Source organism: Rhinoderma darwinii, chromosome 6 (assembly GCF_050947455.1).
Source record: "Rhinoderma darwinii isolate aRhiDar2 chromosome 6, aRhiDar2.hap1, whole genome shotgun sequence".
Lineage (NCBI taxonomy): Eukaryota > Metazoa > Chordata > Amphibia > Anura > Rhinodermatidae > Rhinoderma > Rhinoderma darwinii.
In genome coordinates, this window is record NC_134692.1 from 22,711,536 (window position 1) to 22,728,241 (window position 16,706).

The 16,706-nt window shown below is 39.7% G+C and overlaps 1 protein-coding gene across 1 annotated transcript in view; it reads left to right on the forward strand.

Moving 5' to 3' along the window:
* KCNJ3 (potassium inwardly rectifying channel subfamily J member 3) overlaps positions 1-16,706 on the forward strand; it is a 158,501-nt gene that overhangs the window by 55,860 nt on the left and 85,935 nt on the right. The window lies entirely within an intron of this gene.

Here is a 16,706-nt window from a genome sequence, read left to right on the forward strand (position 1 = left end):
CTCAATTTAATCAATTCAGTTCTTAGTGCTTGACATTTACTGGTCACTCTGTGGCTAGAGAAGAAAATGTTCAGCCTTTTAATTTGGAAAGGGTTCTTTACTGTAAGAGTGGTGAAGTTGTGAAATACTTGGTTTTAGCCCCATCATCTCTTCAATAAAAGGTCAGGATGCTTGCCTGAATCATTCTAATTGAAAAGTACATGTTTTAAAGTAGTTCAAGTCTAATCACTGCAAGGGATGGAGACATTTTTATTACTCTGCCAAGACAAATTGGACACATCTTTGAAATCATTTTGTGACCCATATGGGACTGACCTCCAGAGCCACCACTGATTATGAGGACAAAGGGACTCGTTGGAGCTCCTTGGCCCTTTCCACCAGACACAGGGACACTTCTTCATGTGAACAGAAGTACAGTTTATTGTGCAGTAAAAAAAAATATTAACTTTATGTGTCATCATTACCTTCATGTTTAAGTAAAGAGAACTAAGTTGCAATACCAGACACAGACAAAGGTGGCGCTGTGTCTGGTAAATGCCAAAGGGGCCACAGGGCACTGAGAGTAGGGGGATCTTATCTACATCTTCCTGCACTCTCTCTTTCCATGTTAAAAATAGGGTATTTCGGCCCACTTTAACCATGCAGAATTATTGGGGGTGGGTTATGCATTTTTTGCCATGCAAAGATTAGACTCCGTTATATTTTTAGTAGGTCGCTTTTGACTAGACAAGCCAAGATTTAGATGCGTTTAGGTAAACTGCAGTAGACATTGATGCAATCATAGACTAAAATATCATCTGTAATTGAAAGATGGCTGCCATTTGTAAGTGAATTACAGTATACGTCTCTGTAATGTAATCAATAAATGACAAGCGTAATTCTGCTCTACCTATAGAAACACAAGCCCCTTCTTTCTATTTCCTCCTCTAACACATGAAGGGAAATGATAGTACTATACAATGTGATTGACCTTTGAGAGAATGCGGTATGAATGCATTTATTTTTATTCCTTTAAATCACTGCATGACGGGGGGTAGGGATGAAGAATTGTAAGAAGGAATACCCGGTCCGGGAAGGTATCTTACAACACAAATTACAATTAGCAGCCTTAATGAAGTAATGTGTGCCGACAGCTCCTCGACACCGGAATGGAGCTGGCAAAGTCTAATAATAGACTTTTTTTTGCAGGGCATGGCCGTGTATAAATATATGCCAAGGGAAAGCTGCAGGAAATGCAGCTCTCCGAGTTATTCCTGGAGATTGCCACCACAGATAACTTATTGCATACTGATGCTCATAATATTTTTTTTTATAATGTGTAGACATATTCCATGTCCTTTCTGCCTTTTATCTTACAATTCCATGCGGTGATTCTTGAAATGACTGTTCATCCTGCTCCTCCTGTTTCATAAAGTGAATGTAATGTCTGCAGTATTGGGTCAGAACAGTACAAGAAAGGCAGCATAAAATACAGATATATAGGCAATTTAGAAAGATGAGGGATAACCCCTATGGGCACTGGGTCAACACTAAGCATCTGTACTACCCATGTGCCACCCATGTAGCAGGCAGGGTAACAGCGATATTTGGTTAATAGGATATTAAAAGACTTTACCAAGAGAACAACTCAGGTTGTTCTAGGCCTTTTATTGGTTTGTTTTTACAAGAAATACAAATGATATTAGAGTTTTTTCCCCACATATCCACCAGGACCCACACCTATATGGATAACAAAGATCCGCCTGGTGAGGCAGTCGCCCGCGGCTGCATCGAGGCAAAGGCTGGACAGGTGTGACCCATTTACTAGACTAGGGGAGCATAGATTCCGTGGTGGGGGGTTGTATGGAGTGGTGTTGGAGCACGGGCGCTGCTGCCCATTTTTATGGAAGATAAGGAAATAGCCAAGTGAGAGAGCTCAGCTTTTTCGGAATACTCTTTGTGCTTTGTATGGACCTTAAAGGGTAACTAACCTTTCAAAAAAACTTCTGACATGTCATAGTGATATGTCAGAAGTTTTGATCGGTGGGGGTCTGAGTACTGAGACCCCCACCGATCGCTAAAACTCAGCGGCAGAAGCGGTCAGGTGAGCGCTGAGCCGCTTCATTTCTGATTGTTTTTTCTCGGAAAGCCGAACAATTGGTGTACGAGTTCAATTGGAAGTCTATGAGCCCGTACACCAATTGCATTGCTTTCCAAGAAAAGACGATCAGAAACAAAGCGGCTCAGCGTTCATCCGATTCGTTTTAGCAATCGTGAGGGTCTTAATGCTTGGTCCCCCACCGATCAAAACTTCTGACATGTCACTATGACATGTCAGAAGTTTTTGGACGTTTAGTTACCCTTTAACAGTACTAACCTTTTTACAAGCGATTTGTTGACTTATTGTAAGTCAGCTGCTGATTGGTGCATGATATTTTACTAGGATTTCCTGCTGGGAGGAGGGAAGAGAGAACTGCTACATTCACAGTCTGGACACAGAGCTCTTCACATGGCTGCTTAAAAACCACGCACTGCGAAATGCTGGTAAAATAGAAAAACATGAGTTTGTGAGCACAAATTTATCTTAAATTGAAGATGGGTTTCCTATTTTGATGGCATGATATTACCTTATTGTTGTCGCATGAGGAATAGCCGAGAAACGTGCTCATTTCTTCAGCTTTAGTCTTGAAAATCATAAGCTACAAAATATGGTAATAAAAAATGCAGCTCCTGTTGCTTAGCAACACCATAACTATATATAACGCCACTAATGCGTGCATTGTTTTAATGAAACAGAACAGCGATTCCCCAGTATACACTGAATTGCATAATCACTAGAAACATTCGAAAATGATGGTCTAAAATTGTAATTCCAACAGTAAAACGGCTACGATGAAACAATCTGTGTACCAACAGAATATTTGTAAAAGTTTATAATATGTATCCACCGTAAACACCGCGCCACACGTTACATACAGTCTACACTGCAGATGTACACTAATATTGCACTTCTTTTCTTATGTCATGAGACTTTTATAAAATTTAACATTTTTGAAGGGACCCAAAATAAAAATATATATATATTTGTTTCTTTCATTCAATATTTTTAGATCTAGGGCAGTGTTTCTCTCGATGTTTCCAAGCCGAGCAGTCCTAATCAAATAGAAATCAACCACGTGCCCCCCCGGGCTATGCTCAGCCATGAATTGCGCAACTGATATTTTACTTCTCCGTGCTGCAGCTGTTTGTGCTTTGCTGTTTTAATCAGTAACTGATGCCAATAGAGCTGGACCAAGGTGGGCGGAGGCTTCCTGGGCAAAACATATTTAGTGGTGGCCCCTTTCTATAGCAGTATGAAAAAGGAAGCAAAAATTGTTTGTGTTTGGAAAAAATGCTGCATCATGCAAAATTTTAACATGCCGGACAAATTGTTCATATGGGAGATGAGCAGAGTCAGACATGTATGGCAGCTGCTTATCTCCATTTTCTATGTCAATAAATATACACCACTGGAAATGTTTCAGCAGATGGGGTATTGAAGCGCCATGCAAGTTTCTTTTGGTGAGGTGGACTATGAGTCCCTGTGTTTATTATCCATGCCCTGTATGATGCTTATTATGATCCAGTGAGAAAAGTATCAAATTGATTTAACTTTTTGGGTGAGTTAAAAAAGTATATGCAGGAATACGCTTGGAGATTTGCAGCAACATGGTTGTTTTTTGGTCACAGTGCTAGAAACGACTCAGGGCCAGATTCAGAATGGGGAAAATGCAGCAACAGCTACACAGGCCCTGCCACAAAAAATACTATGATAAAAAAAAATGCTATGATTTTGCTGCGATTTGCACAGAACCGCGACATTTCTGATGCAGCCCTGTGTAAATTGCAGCAAGAACACATCTAGAAAGGGTGCAGGACCAATTGTGACATCATAGATCCATGACCAAAGATTCTTAACCCAACCATAGCAGAGCATGTGGACTGTACATGTAGTGTTTGTGTGATGTTTGTATAGTTTGTTTAGTGTATGAGCAATGTGTGTAGTGTCTGTGTGATGTCTGTATGGAATGTTTGTGTGTAGTGTAATGTCTATATAGTGTTTGTAGTGTCTGTGTAATGTATGTATAGTGTGTTTAGTTTAAATGTAGTGTATGTGCAATGTGTATAGTGTCTGTGTGATGTTTGTATAGTGTGTTTGGTGTGTTTGTGTGTAGTGTAATGTCTATATAGTGTGTTTAGCGTCTGTGTCATGTCTGTATAGTGTGTTTAGTTTATAAGTAGTGTATGTGCAATGTGTATAGTGTTTGTGTGATGTTTGTATAGTGTGTTTGGTGTGTTTGTTTGTTTGTGTGTAGTGTAGTGTAATGTCTATATAGTGTGTTTAGTTTATATGTAGTATATGTGCAATGTGCATAGTGTCTGTGTGATGTTTGTATAGTGTGTTTGGTGTGTTTGTGTGTAGTGTAATGTATATATAGTGTGTTTAGTGTCTGTGTAATGTCTGTATAGTGTGTTTAGTTTATATGTAGTGTATGTGCAATGTGTATAGCGTCTGTGTGATGTTTGTATAGTGTGTTTGGTGTGTTTGTGTGTAGTGTAATGATTATATAGTGAGTTCAGTGTCTGTGTAATGTCTGTATAGTGTGTTTAGTTTATGTGTAATGTCTGTATATTGTGTTTAGTTTATATGTAGTGTATGTGCAATGTGTATAGTGTCTGTATGATGTTTGTATAGTGTGTTTGGTGTGTTTGTGTGTAGTGTATTATTTATATAGTATGTTTATTGCCTGTGTAATGTCTGTATAGTGTGTTTAGTTTATATGTAGTGTATGTGCAATGTGCATAGTGTCTGTGTGATGTTTGTATAGTGTGTTTGGCGTGTTTGTTTGTGTGTAGTGTAATGTCTATATAGCGTGTTTAGTTTATGTGTAATGTCTGTATAGTGTGTTAAGTGTGTTTTTTTGTGCAGTGTGATAGCTGTATAGTGTGTTTAGTGTCTGTGTGTGAGGTGTGTATGAGTGAGAAATATTGAGGTCTAGTCTTGGTTCTCTATTTTTTTTTACATATTTTGGTCTGGTTTGGGGGTCTGATTTAAAGGGGTTTTCTCAAGATTCACATTTATCACCTATCCACAGGTCAGTCCCATAGACCTATAATGGATATGACAGCACTCTTACTCCTCAAAATTATCATATAATTGATTAAAAGAAGTTGCAGTAGAACGTAGGAGGAAGCCCTAGGCTCCCTGAGCCGTCAGCCCTTTTTTTTTTTTTTTTTAGATGCAAGCCGGTCTGATGACATCATCATGCCTCATGGGAACAGGGACAGGTGAAGTTTAGGGGCATTTAATATATGTGGCGTTGCTTTAGTGAATACAGTATGTATGGCACTATTTTTGGGGCCACCTATATGTGTACCGATGTGCAAAAGTATTATTGGTGGTGCTATGTATAACACTATTTTAGGGGGCACTATGGGAATACTATTTATAAATGAACGGGTAGTATAGTAGCAGCATGACATAGTATGAGGGTAGGAACAGGCACAATAGTGGGGGGCAGCAGGTTCGCTCTATGTAAGGCAGTGGCACTGGTGAAGCGGGAGGCAGCATGAGGAGTTTAAGTTGTTAAAAAGCGCAAAGCTGATGAGGAACCAAAGACATCTGGACGCCAAATTTTGCAGAGATGAGTGGTGGCCGGGAGAAGTCGTCAAGACAATCTGCGCCAAATGGAACAAAGTTGGGAGTTTAAATGAATGTGACTAAGATGCAATACCAGATACAGCCCATGTACAAGGGTGGCGCTATTTCTGGAAGAAAGCAGCCATATTTTTCCTAATTACTTACAACGTCTTTAAGTTCATTGTCATTTTCTAACACATTAGAAGAGTTTTCATAAATGACCCTGTATATGTTTGGTTCACAAAGCTTCAGTCATGTCTAGATTCTTGCTACTTTTACAGCCCGTGAAACAACAAACAGATTTTTATAATATATTAAATTGGATGTCTAGCTTTGGGGATAGCATGCAATAGTAATCTACCATGCACTTGACTGTCACCACAAGCAATTCTGTACAATAGGTGTGAATACAGCGCTACACAGTGGTGTCCTGTTACTGAATTATCACAAGAGAAAAGACTTTTAGCCGTATAACATTTGGCATTCTTCTGCACATTTTTGGATTTTATTGAAATGACGACTTTAGCCAATAGGGTTTCTTTTATGTTTTTTTACAAAAGACCATATAATCCAGATTTGACAAATTTAGCAGTCTGCACTGGCATCCTGCCCAATGTATTGTTAATGAGTCAAGCTAAAAATTCTAATGTAATTGTATACACGTATGAGTTCAGTCTTGGTTGCTGAAATCAGAGAATTGTATTGTAACAGGAAGGTTATCCGTTATAAAGAATTGTCATCCATTAAAATATCACTGTACAATTCTAATTGTGTTTTTTTTTTTTTTGCGTAGTGTCTATTCTAAACATAGAACTAGCTGAAACCAGTATTGCATTGTATTGTGTGATTTCACTAACTGCAATGGAAAATAAACCAAGCTGTGATATTTGTCCTTAATCGGTTTCTCCAAAGTTACGTTCCCACCCGATCAGACATTGGGCGTGGAAAGCCCTAACTGCACGCTGGGCGGTACAGTTACAAAGGCAACCATACCATGCTCAGTGAGTATCGTGTACGGATCCTATTAAATAAAATAGGACCTTTGCACAATACTTGCTGGGCATTAGACCTTTGCCTCAGAAAATGTTCCACCCAGTGTGCAGTTACGGCTCTTCACTGCATCAGATCAGGTGGAAGAGGAACTTTCTCTGTTAGTTTAACCCCTCTGCAGCTCCCCCGCAGGGGAAATTAAGAATTGCACAGTGCCCATTAGAATCAATAGGCTGTAAAAGGGAGAGAGGGAGGAAGACAAACAGAGAGTTAAGGCCCTTTTACAGAGGCAAACGAGCGTACACAAAGCGCTCATTCCCGATAATTGCCCGGTGGAAACACTCGTTCATCGACTGATTGTATTGTTTCTGCAGCCTAAAATATTATCGTTGTAGGCAGCTCATCTCTCTGTGTAAACAGCGAGGCGAGCTGCCGAGATTATAGAAATGTACAGGGATGAGCAATCATAGTAATGAGCGCTTGTCCCCATATACAGCTCATTGGGAAAGGAGCAAACAAACGCCGATCGTCGGGCCGGGTAACAGAATCCTCAGTGAGAGAAAGATAGAGAGAAAGGTAGAGAGAGAGCAATAGCGAGAGTTAGAAAGAGAGAGTGAGTGTGTGAGAGAGACTGAGAGAGTTAGGAAGAGAGAGAAGGTAAGAGAGTGAGTGGGAGAGAGAGAGGCAAAGAGAGAAAGTGAGATAGATTTAGAAGAGATAGTGAGAGAGAAAGACAGAGAGAGAGAGAGAGAGAGAGAGAGAGAGAGACATAGGAGAGGGTATTGTAGGTGTAAGTAATGCACGGCAAATAATTTCACTTTACTGGAAAAATGGCCAAAACAATGGAAACTGCAGTTCAATGTTTTTAAATGTAAAATAATTAACTTGCGAAGAAAGAATCCTCTGTCTGATTATCGTATTTCCGTGTTAGCCAGGACATCAGAAGAGAAGGATTTACAGTAGGAGGAATGATTTCTGACAGCTACAACATGAGTCAACACTGTGGCCAGGCAGTAGAGAAACCTAGCAGAGTGCTTGGCTGCAGAGTTAGAGGCATAACCGGTAGAAAGAGAGAAATTGTGACCCCGCTTTATAGAGCGCTAGTTACAGCACATCTGTAATGCTTCACCTTCAAAAAGACATTGATAAAATGCCTCAGAACAGTGAACTACACAAATGGTGGAAGGCCTTAAAGTGTAAACTAAGGGTAAACTAAGAAAAGCCGCTTCATTTCTAATCAACTTTTCTTAGAAAGCCGAGCAATTCGTGTATGGGCTCAAAGTCTATGAGCCCGTACACCAATTTTTCGGCTTTCCGAGAAAAGCCAATCAGAAACAAAGCGGCTTTTGCAGATTTGTTTCAGCGATTGATGGGAGGCTCTTGCTCGGGCAATGTTAGAAATATTATTTTACTGAAAGTTCGGTAGATTCTTGGAACAAACTTCCAGCAGATGTGGTTGAAAAATCAGCAGTAAGTGAATTTAAATATGCCTGAGGCTTCTTTCACACTGGCGTTACTATGAGTTTACCTCATCCGTCAGAGAGGATCGATACATTAAACGGAAGCAATGATTCCGTTAGAATCACCATTGATTTCAATGGTAATTCTATTGTACCAGTTGCTTTCCGTTTGTCTCCGTTTGCTAGGTTTCTGTTTTTTTCGAACAGAAACAAAAGTTCTGCAGACTGCACTTTTGTTTCCGTTCAAAAAACTTACCGTTGAAACCAATGGTGATTCTAACGGAACCGTTGCTTTCCGTTTAATGTATCGATCCTGTCTTCCTCTAACGGAAGAGAGGTAAGCTGATAGTAACGCCAGTGTGAAAGAAGCCTTAGGGCCTGTTCACATCAGCGTTGGCTTTCCGTTCCGTGGTTCCGTCTGAGGTTTCCGTCGGGTGAACCCCGCAGCGGAAAGAAAAACTGAAACCACAGTTTACGTTTCCGTCACCATTGATATCAATGGTGACGGAAACATTGCTAATGGTTTCCGTTCGCCACCATTCCAGCAGGTTTCCGTTTTAATGACAGAATCAATAGCAGAGTCGACTGCGCTATTTATTCCGTCGGAAAAACTGAATCCTGCTGGAACAGTGAAAAACGGAAACCATTAGCAATGTTTCTGTTACCATTGATATCAATGGGGACTGAAACAGAAGCTGTGGTTTCAGTTTGACTTTCCGTTGCAGGGGGTTCACCCGACGGAAACCTCCGACGGAACCCTGGAATGGAAAGCCAACGCTGATGTGAACAGGCCCTTAGATAAACATATATTTATCAGGTAAAAATAAAAATGAAATATGTTCGCTGACTAAAAAGAACATGTGATCTTCTATATTTCTACAGTCTCCCTGTAGACTGGGTGCTCTCCTACTTCTCTAACACAGTTTACTCTGCTGCTTACAACCTCCCTGCAGGTAGTTTCAACACTGAGAGAAGGGAGAGCCGAGAGAGCGTGTAATGTCGAATCTCTGTCAGAAGCAGCAGCACAGCCAGCTATGTACAAGGACAGAGAGCTAGAAAATAGAAGCAAAGCACATCATAGGGCAATATGCAGTAAAGAAGGATGGGGATGATGTTAGAGATAAATAGCTTGGCTGCTCACCTTACTGGGTTGTGCGAAGCTACAACAACCTCAATTACCGTGTGAAGATGGTTACTGCAGTCTCCAATGTATCGCTTTCTGGTATAGTCAGAACCCACTTCAGCAAAGAGGCCGTAGTAAAGGAGAAAAAAAACCTGTACAGCACCTCCCATCATGGAGAATGGCAGAAGTAGTCGAAGAACGTTAATCCATTTTTTGATCTCAAATGTAACTTGAACTGCTTCACGATAATTGGCCATCTGCTATTGAGAAAAGGGTTTCTCGAGACAGACAATCCCTTTAACATATTATAGAGAAACACATTTTTTTTTTGCATCAACAGTAATCATTGTCCCCTTCATCATCAATATCAACAATCATCAACACAACAATAGAAAAAATAACGATAATTATTTTGCCGATGAAGATGATAATAATAAAAATAATAAGCGACACAGAGATGCAGTAAACTACTGAATTACAATCCACTGCCTCTATATTTCACCCTTGTTCATTTCTTACATCTTCGCAAATAGCCAGTTACTGGTAAGGCTTGAGAAAACAATGTTCGTGGAAGGGAGATGGAAGCGCCCGCCATGCACTGTCGCCCTTTTATAGTAACTGTAAAGAAGGTGGCTGTATGAAGCTGGTGTGATTGATGGGGCAGCTCCAGCGTCTCCCAGAGATAATTGTTCATTGCTGCTTTTCAATTGCTCCAATGTGGTCAGATAATTATAACGGAGCAGTCTTACCAGAAATATATGGTCTAGAGAACCGTTTCATGTGAGCTCAGCACACATGCCTGTAAAAAAACAATACTCGCTATACAGTGATCTTTTAGAAGATCACTATGGTTAGAATAAAAAATGCTTTCTTTTAAATGGACATTTAATTTTTTTTGTTATTATATGGTTTTAATGTGTATTATAACAGATTTAAAGTGCACCTCTGATTGGCTGCTAGGCTTAAATATGAGGAAACTGGATTCTCTTCACAAACTGAACTGGAAAACAGATTAGGTCCCATTCACACATGTCAAAATGTAGCGCTAGATACGGACATGATGCAGTATTCGTATTGTCTAAGGCTGGATTCACACGAGCATGTTCGGTCTGTAAAGGACGGAACGTATTACGGCCGCAAGTCCCGGACCGAACACTCTGCAGGGATCCGGGCTCCTAGCATCATAGTTATGTACGACGCTAGGAGTCCCTGCCTCGCTGCGGGACAACTGTCCCGTAATGTAATCATGTTTTCAGTACGGGACAGTAGTTCCACGGAGAGGCAGAGACTCCTAGCGTCGTACATAACTATGATGCTAGGAGCCCGGCTCCCTGCACTGTGTTCGGTCCGGGACTTGCGGCCGAAATACGTTCCGTCCTTTACGGACCGACCATGCTCGTGTGAATCCAGCCTTATATGTATTTAGCTCCAGATTCATGTCCGTCTTGTGTCACAGCTACCGTAGGTTTTCCTTCACTTAGGGTAAAGGTTCAGTTTGATGCCCTTTCTAAATATCATTGTCAAAGGAGAATAGCTTGTTGGCACCCCCCTGGCACATGGCATATGCCACACCCCCAGCTACACCCCTGCTTTTCAGACTCCATTGACTTCTATGGGGAGAATACAGCCTTCATATAGCAACTAATAGAAGAGTGCACATTAAAAAATACAGAATACACATAGAAATATAGCCATATCGATATCCTTTTTTGTACCTTGTAGTCCATAGTGCACAGACAACAGATGAAAAAAATTTATATATATCATATATACAAAAATGCAGTTGAAAAGATTGAAGTGCCTATTAAGTCTTTGATTTTAATGTCTTCTAGAATCTAAAGTCCTTTTCTAACAGTTTGTTGCCTGCATTGCATAGGTAAACTATAGATCCCTTAAAGAGAACCTGTCACGTTGCAGTCTGATCTGCCAGCAGCATATCATAAAGCAGGAGGAGCTGATGAGATTGATACATAGTATTGTAGGAAAAGATTCCATATAACTTGTCATTTATTGATCTAAAGATCTGCTCATTCTGAATTTAGGAGTCCAGTGGGCGGTCCTACTCAGTGATTGACGTAGATTGACCATATGAGTGTTCATTCTGAAATAGTTGTCAATCACTGAGTAGGACCGCCCACTGGACTCCTGAGCCCAGACAGAGCAGAGATTTAGATCGATACATTACAAGTTATATAGGTTGAAAAAAAAAACACAGCTCTATCAAGTTCAACCTTTCTCAATCAATTACATGTCATTTATTGCTAGATTAATTATAACCCTCAATGCCATTCATCGGTAAATAAGCATCTAGCCCTTTTTTAAAAGCTGACATAGTATCTGCCATCACTACCTCTTGGTGTAGGACATTCCATAGTTTGACTACTCCAACTGTAAAGAACCCTTTCCTATATTGATGTAAAGAACACCTTTCCTCCACACAGAATAAATGTCCCCTAGTCCTTTGTAAAGTCCTTGGAAAGAATAAATCATATGCCAGTTCTTTGTATTGACCACACATATATTTATACATGTTAATAAGATCACCTCTAGGGCTCCTTGTTTCCAAGAAGAACAAGCCCAATTTTTCTAGACTTTCATTGTAAGAGACACCTCCGATCCCATATCTTTTTTACAATTTCAATGCTGAATTCCATATTCAAGATGTGACCTTACAAGGGATTTATAGAGGGGTAATATTACATTTGAATCGCAGAATTTTATCTCTCTTTTTATATACCCTAAAATCCTATTTGCTTTTGCAGCTGCTGCTTGACATTGAGTGCTGCTGCTTAGCTTATTTGTAACCAGAATATCCAGGTCCTTCTCTTGTTCTGTTATCCCCAGTTTTTTTTCCATTTAATGTATATGCATTAATACTATTACAGTGGCCTCGGTGCATTACTTTACATTTATCTACATTAAATTGAATCTGCCATGTTATACTCAATCTTTTCCCACAAAACTATAGCAATGTACTCAGCTCATTTTTCTCTATAACATGCTGCTTGCAGATCAGATTGCGTTTACAATGTGACAGGTTCCCTTTAGAGGGGTTGTCCGGTTTCAGCAAATTACTATTTTTTTTGTATATTTAAAAGTCATAAAATTTTCCAATATACTTTCTGTAATTCATTCCTCACAGTTTTCAGGATCTGCTTGTTGTTATTCAGTAGAAACATTTATTGCTTATTTCCAGTAGATAAAATTCTGTCCATGGTCATGTGATGGACACACAGGTGCACGGCTCGTTACAGTATGTGTATCAGAGCTATGTCTTCTAACGATCCCAGCATCTGTGTGTTCATTACATAACCATGTATCGATGCCAGCACCTGTGTGTCCATCACATAACCAGGACAGAATTCTATACACAGCAACGGCTTATATTTGAGTCTTTATATCTCAGTCCTGTAGGACTAATATGTAGCAAATGTTGGAGAGTAACACGAATCTCTGCTTTGTTAATGGCGTTAAATATTAAACTGGTCTGTCAAGTTTTTGCAGCTGCTTTTGGGTCTGATGTGAAATGTAACCAGCCGTCCGACAAAATTCTCTAGAACAAGTAACATGGTGCTTTACCTTTATCAATGTTAGGAGTTTTCTGCAGATATAATAGTAGACAACTAGAATTTAGTATAACAAAAAAGGAATAATATCATGATATTAGTCCATGAGAAAATGTGATTGTAAAAGCTACTGATTTTTCTTTTATGACAATGATGATATGATAAAGGTTTTTTTTTTTTAATCAGATTTCTGCGTTGTAGGAACAGGATTACAGATATTAGATATGACGAGGAGCCCACAATTTTCTGCTAGTCCTACATCGCTCACCAATAGAAATGTATTAAATGCAGTATCCTTTGTCTCGTGCATTATCTCTTACATGGATGGGCTTAAAGGGTAAAGCCATGATTCAAGCTGGGGGCATGATACCCTTACTGATTGGAAATAATAAAATAACTTACAATGTGATTCTCAGATCAAGTTACTCTGGTTGCCATAATGTTATTCATTGAATGGTAGATTGACAAAAATGGTCACCAATGGGCAAAACTCTTCTGGTCATGTACCATATCTGTTTCCTAAGAGAAGCTTTGATGCTTTAGGCTAGCCATATGTGGTCTGTTTTGGTCCCGATGGATGGCCATTAAATTGATGATTAGGGAATATATTGACTAATAATTGTGCATATGATGTTTATGTAAAATAGATAGAGGTTTCAAGGACACCAAGGTTGGAGAGATACCTACCTAGTGCTATGATTAGCAGCAGTACTGCTGCTAATCAATTATTTTGTTATCTCTGTGTTTAGGTGTTGCTAGGCATTGTTTTTGGTCTGAATCTGGATTTAGCAATAATTTAGCTTTGCCTGGTTGATTAGGGCAGAGTACCTTTATTGGGCCTATATATACCTCAGGCCTAGATTACTCAGGTGCTGAATATACTGTTTCTGCCATGTGCTAACTCTTTCCAGATTCTTGTTTGTGACTTTGTTCTTATCTAAAGTTTGTTTGTACCATGGTGCCTGTTGGTCCTCTGAGAGATCTAGTTTTTGTATAGTGGATTTATGTGTATCCTGGGATCAGTAGATCCACTAGTTTGTTTGATTTTCCTGTGCATTTGGTCTGCTGCCAAGCTGTTGTCTTACCCTGCTGTGGGATAGTAATCAGATAGGGTCAGTGCGTCGTACATTTTTATCCACTGTTTATATGTCTGTTAACTGCTTGCGTGCTATTCATCTGCCATCCACTCCATTTGTGCATTGTCTCCATCTTCTGCTGCCTTCAGTGTTTTGTTCTGCTCGTTCACTGTTGAGTTACTTGTGCCTTTTGTTTTCTGTCAGTGTTGATGTGTGCTACACCCATGTGATAGCGATTGTCTGCTGTTGCGGTCTTGAGCACCACCAAGGCGTAACACCTTGTTAAACATTGGTCAGTAGCATATACAGAAGTGACCAACTTGCAAACCTGGGATATGGGGATTTTACATCTCTGTACAAGCTCCAAGTTGCACAGAGCCGGGGTATGATACTTATAGAAATCTATGGGATCATACTGACATGTTATCATGCATTCAAACACAAATTCATGATATATATTCAACTCCATAGCAATTGTTATTTCAAATGAATTCAGGAATTTGTAATATTTGTGAAATAAATTGTTAACTAAATAAATCTTCAAATCATTACTATTCAAGCTTTTTTTTTTTTTATTCCGAAAATATGAAGAAAAGGATGAATATGAAGTAGAGCAGAATGCAGAAGGTTACATAAGCTTTACTTGTAGGGAAAAAAACAATAAATGCATCACAATGACTGAATGCAATTATACTGTATTATTTTCTGATGTGATGGAAGGTGAAAAGCAATCTTCAGAATTTTACTGAGCAATTTTAATATAGCAGGTTTCATTTAATAGCACGGGATATATGGATCTCATAGCAACCATAGATATGATCAGGACAAAAGAAGGTTCCTCAGCACATCCATAAATATAAAAAAAAGAGCTTTATTAGTTCATCCTTAAAAAACACCTGACCTGTGCCCCCCTTGGCTTTTTTAAGGATAAACAAATAAAGATCTTTTTTTATATTTATGGATGTGCTGAGGAACCTTATTTTGTCCAGTTATATATGAATCTCTTGCCAGCCTGCAAGCCCCCTTTTCGCTGCAATCTATTGAGGAACTACAGATCCCAGAACGAATATATTGGGTAAACACTCTGTGGCTTTTTTGCTACTTTTTTCTTTTTCTTTCAATAACATAGTTATGCTCAGTTTAGTACCAATAAGCGTAGTTAACACTGGTGTGGAGTACAATATATTGCAATAAGGAGCAAGAAAAAAATTCTTGTTGACCTATCCTTTGTAAAAAACAAACAAAAAAAAACATGAAAATGTGAGGCCACAGGGTGTGGTGTACATCGAGCATGGGGCACCCCAAACAAGTGGTTCTGGTGTGGCATCCTATTTTAATGACTCAAGTCTAACATTTGGCACCTATAGAGACCACATCCCTGAGCAAGTCCTCACTATCTTTTCAAATGGGGACAAGACCAACATGGAAGAGGCCCTCTCTCTCCAGGGGCACCATAGTAGCCAGATAGGTTGCCTCTATGATACGTACACCCTTGGCCACAGACAAGTCACTTATGTTGCTTGGTTGAAGTATCAAGAGTTAATATTGAATGAGTAACATATGCAAGTAACCTACATGTCTCATCTATATCTTTGGCCCCTTAGGCTGACACTCTCAACTAAAAAAAATTTCAGACACTCATCTCTATTGAAAATACTAGTTCATGGAATTATTATATCCTGCAGCACCTTTCTCTGTGGCTGCCCCCCTGCAATCTATTCTAGACTTTATTACTCAACTGATTCAATTCCCCTCTCATTCCTCAAATGCAACCCTGAAGTCCCTCCATTGACATCCTGTCACACAGGGAATGCAGTTCACAATGCTCACCATAACCTATGTCCTACACTAGACCTACCTACATGTTCTCACTTATCTCCAGATCCCACTCTAAACTTTGTTCTGTTTATGACCTTCTCCTCTCTTTCCTTCTCTAATCACCTCCAGGACTTCTCTAGGTGTCTTAAAACCTCTAGAGTCTTCTTCCTCGCGTAATACGCTACTCTCCAAGCTTCCAAATCAAAGTATGGTTTATTTAACCCTTGCATGCAATCTAATAGACCGTAGGGAGTGATTTTTTTTATGAAGTGGCAGTGAGCTCCTTTACACTTATAATGTGTCCATCCTTGACTTTAACAATGGAGATATTGTGTCTCGTTATGTGCCTATAGCCTTTATTGAAGTGAGACAGGTGGGTAGTCAGCAGCGCAGGACGGGTCAAGAGATGTTTTTTTTTCAGCAATGGGGTATTACAGAATGTTTAAAAGAGGAGGGAAACATCCTAGAGGAAAGAGAGAGGTTACATATTTTAGTTAGGTGACTAGGGACAGCCGGGGAGAGATACTGGACGAGGTGCGAGAGAATAGGTTTTTCAAATGTAGGTAGTAGGGCGAGAAGAAGAGAGGAGCCTAGAGAATTCTTCTGTTAATCCTGAAAGTGAAGACGGGGTAGTGATTGAGGGAAGGGGATCAATGTTACTAGGGGACTGGGAGATAATATCATGCCAGATGTATTAAATTTTATCTTTGAAATAAGTGGCCAGGTCTTCAGCACTGAGATCTGTGATAGGATTCTGCACTTTAGGACTAAGAAGGGAATGAAAAGTATCAGAGTCATTTGTATTAGTAGAGAGTGTGGAGATGAGAGGTGAAGTAGGCTTGTATGGTGAAGTGCATATTTGTACGTTTTGAGCATGAATTTGTAAGGAAGAAGATCTGCTGAGATATGTGATTTCCTCCATAGACGTTTGGCAAACCTCGAGCATCACTGAAGAAAACGAGAATAAGACATGTTCCAATGTTGTCGCCGTCTATGTCTGGAAATTCGAAGTGT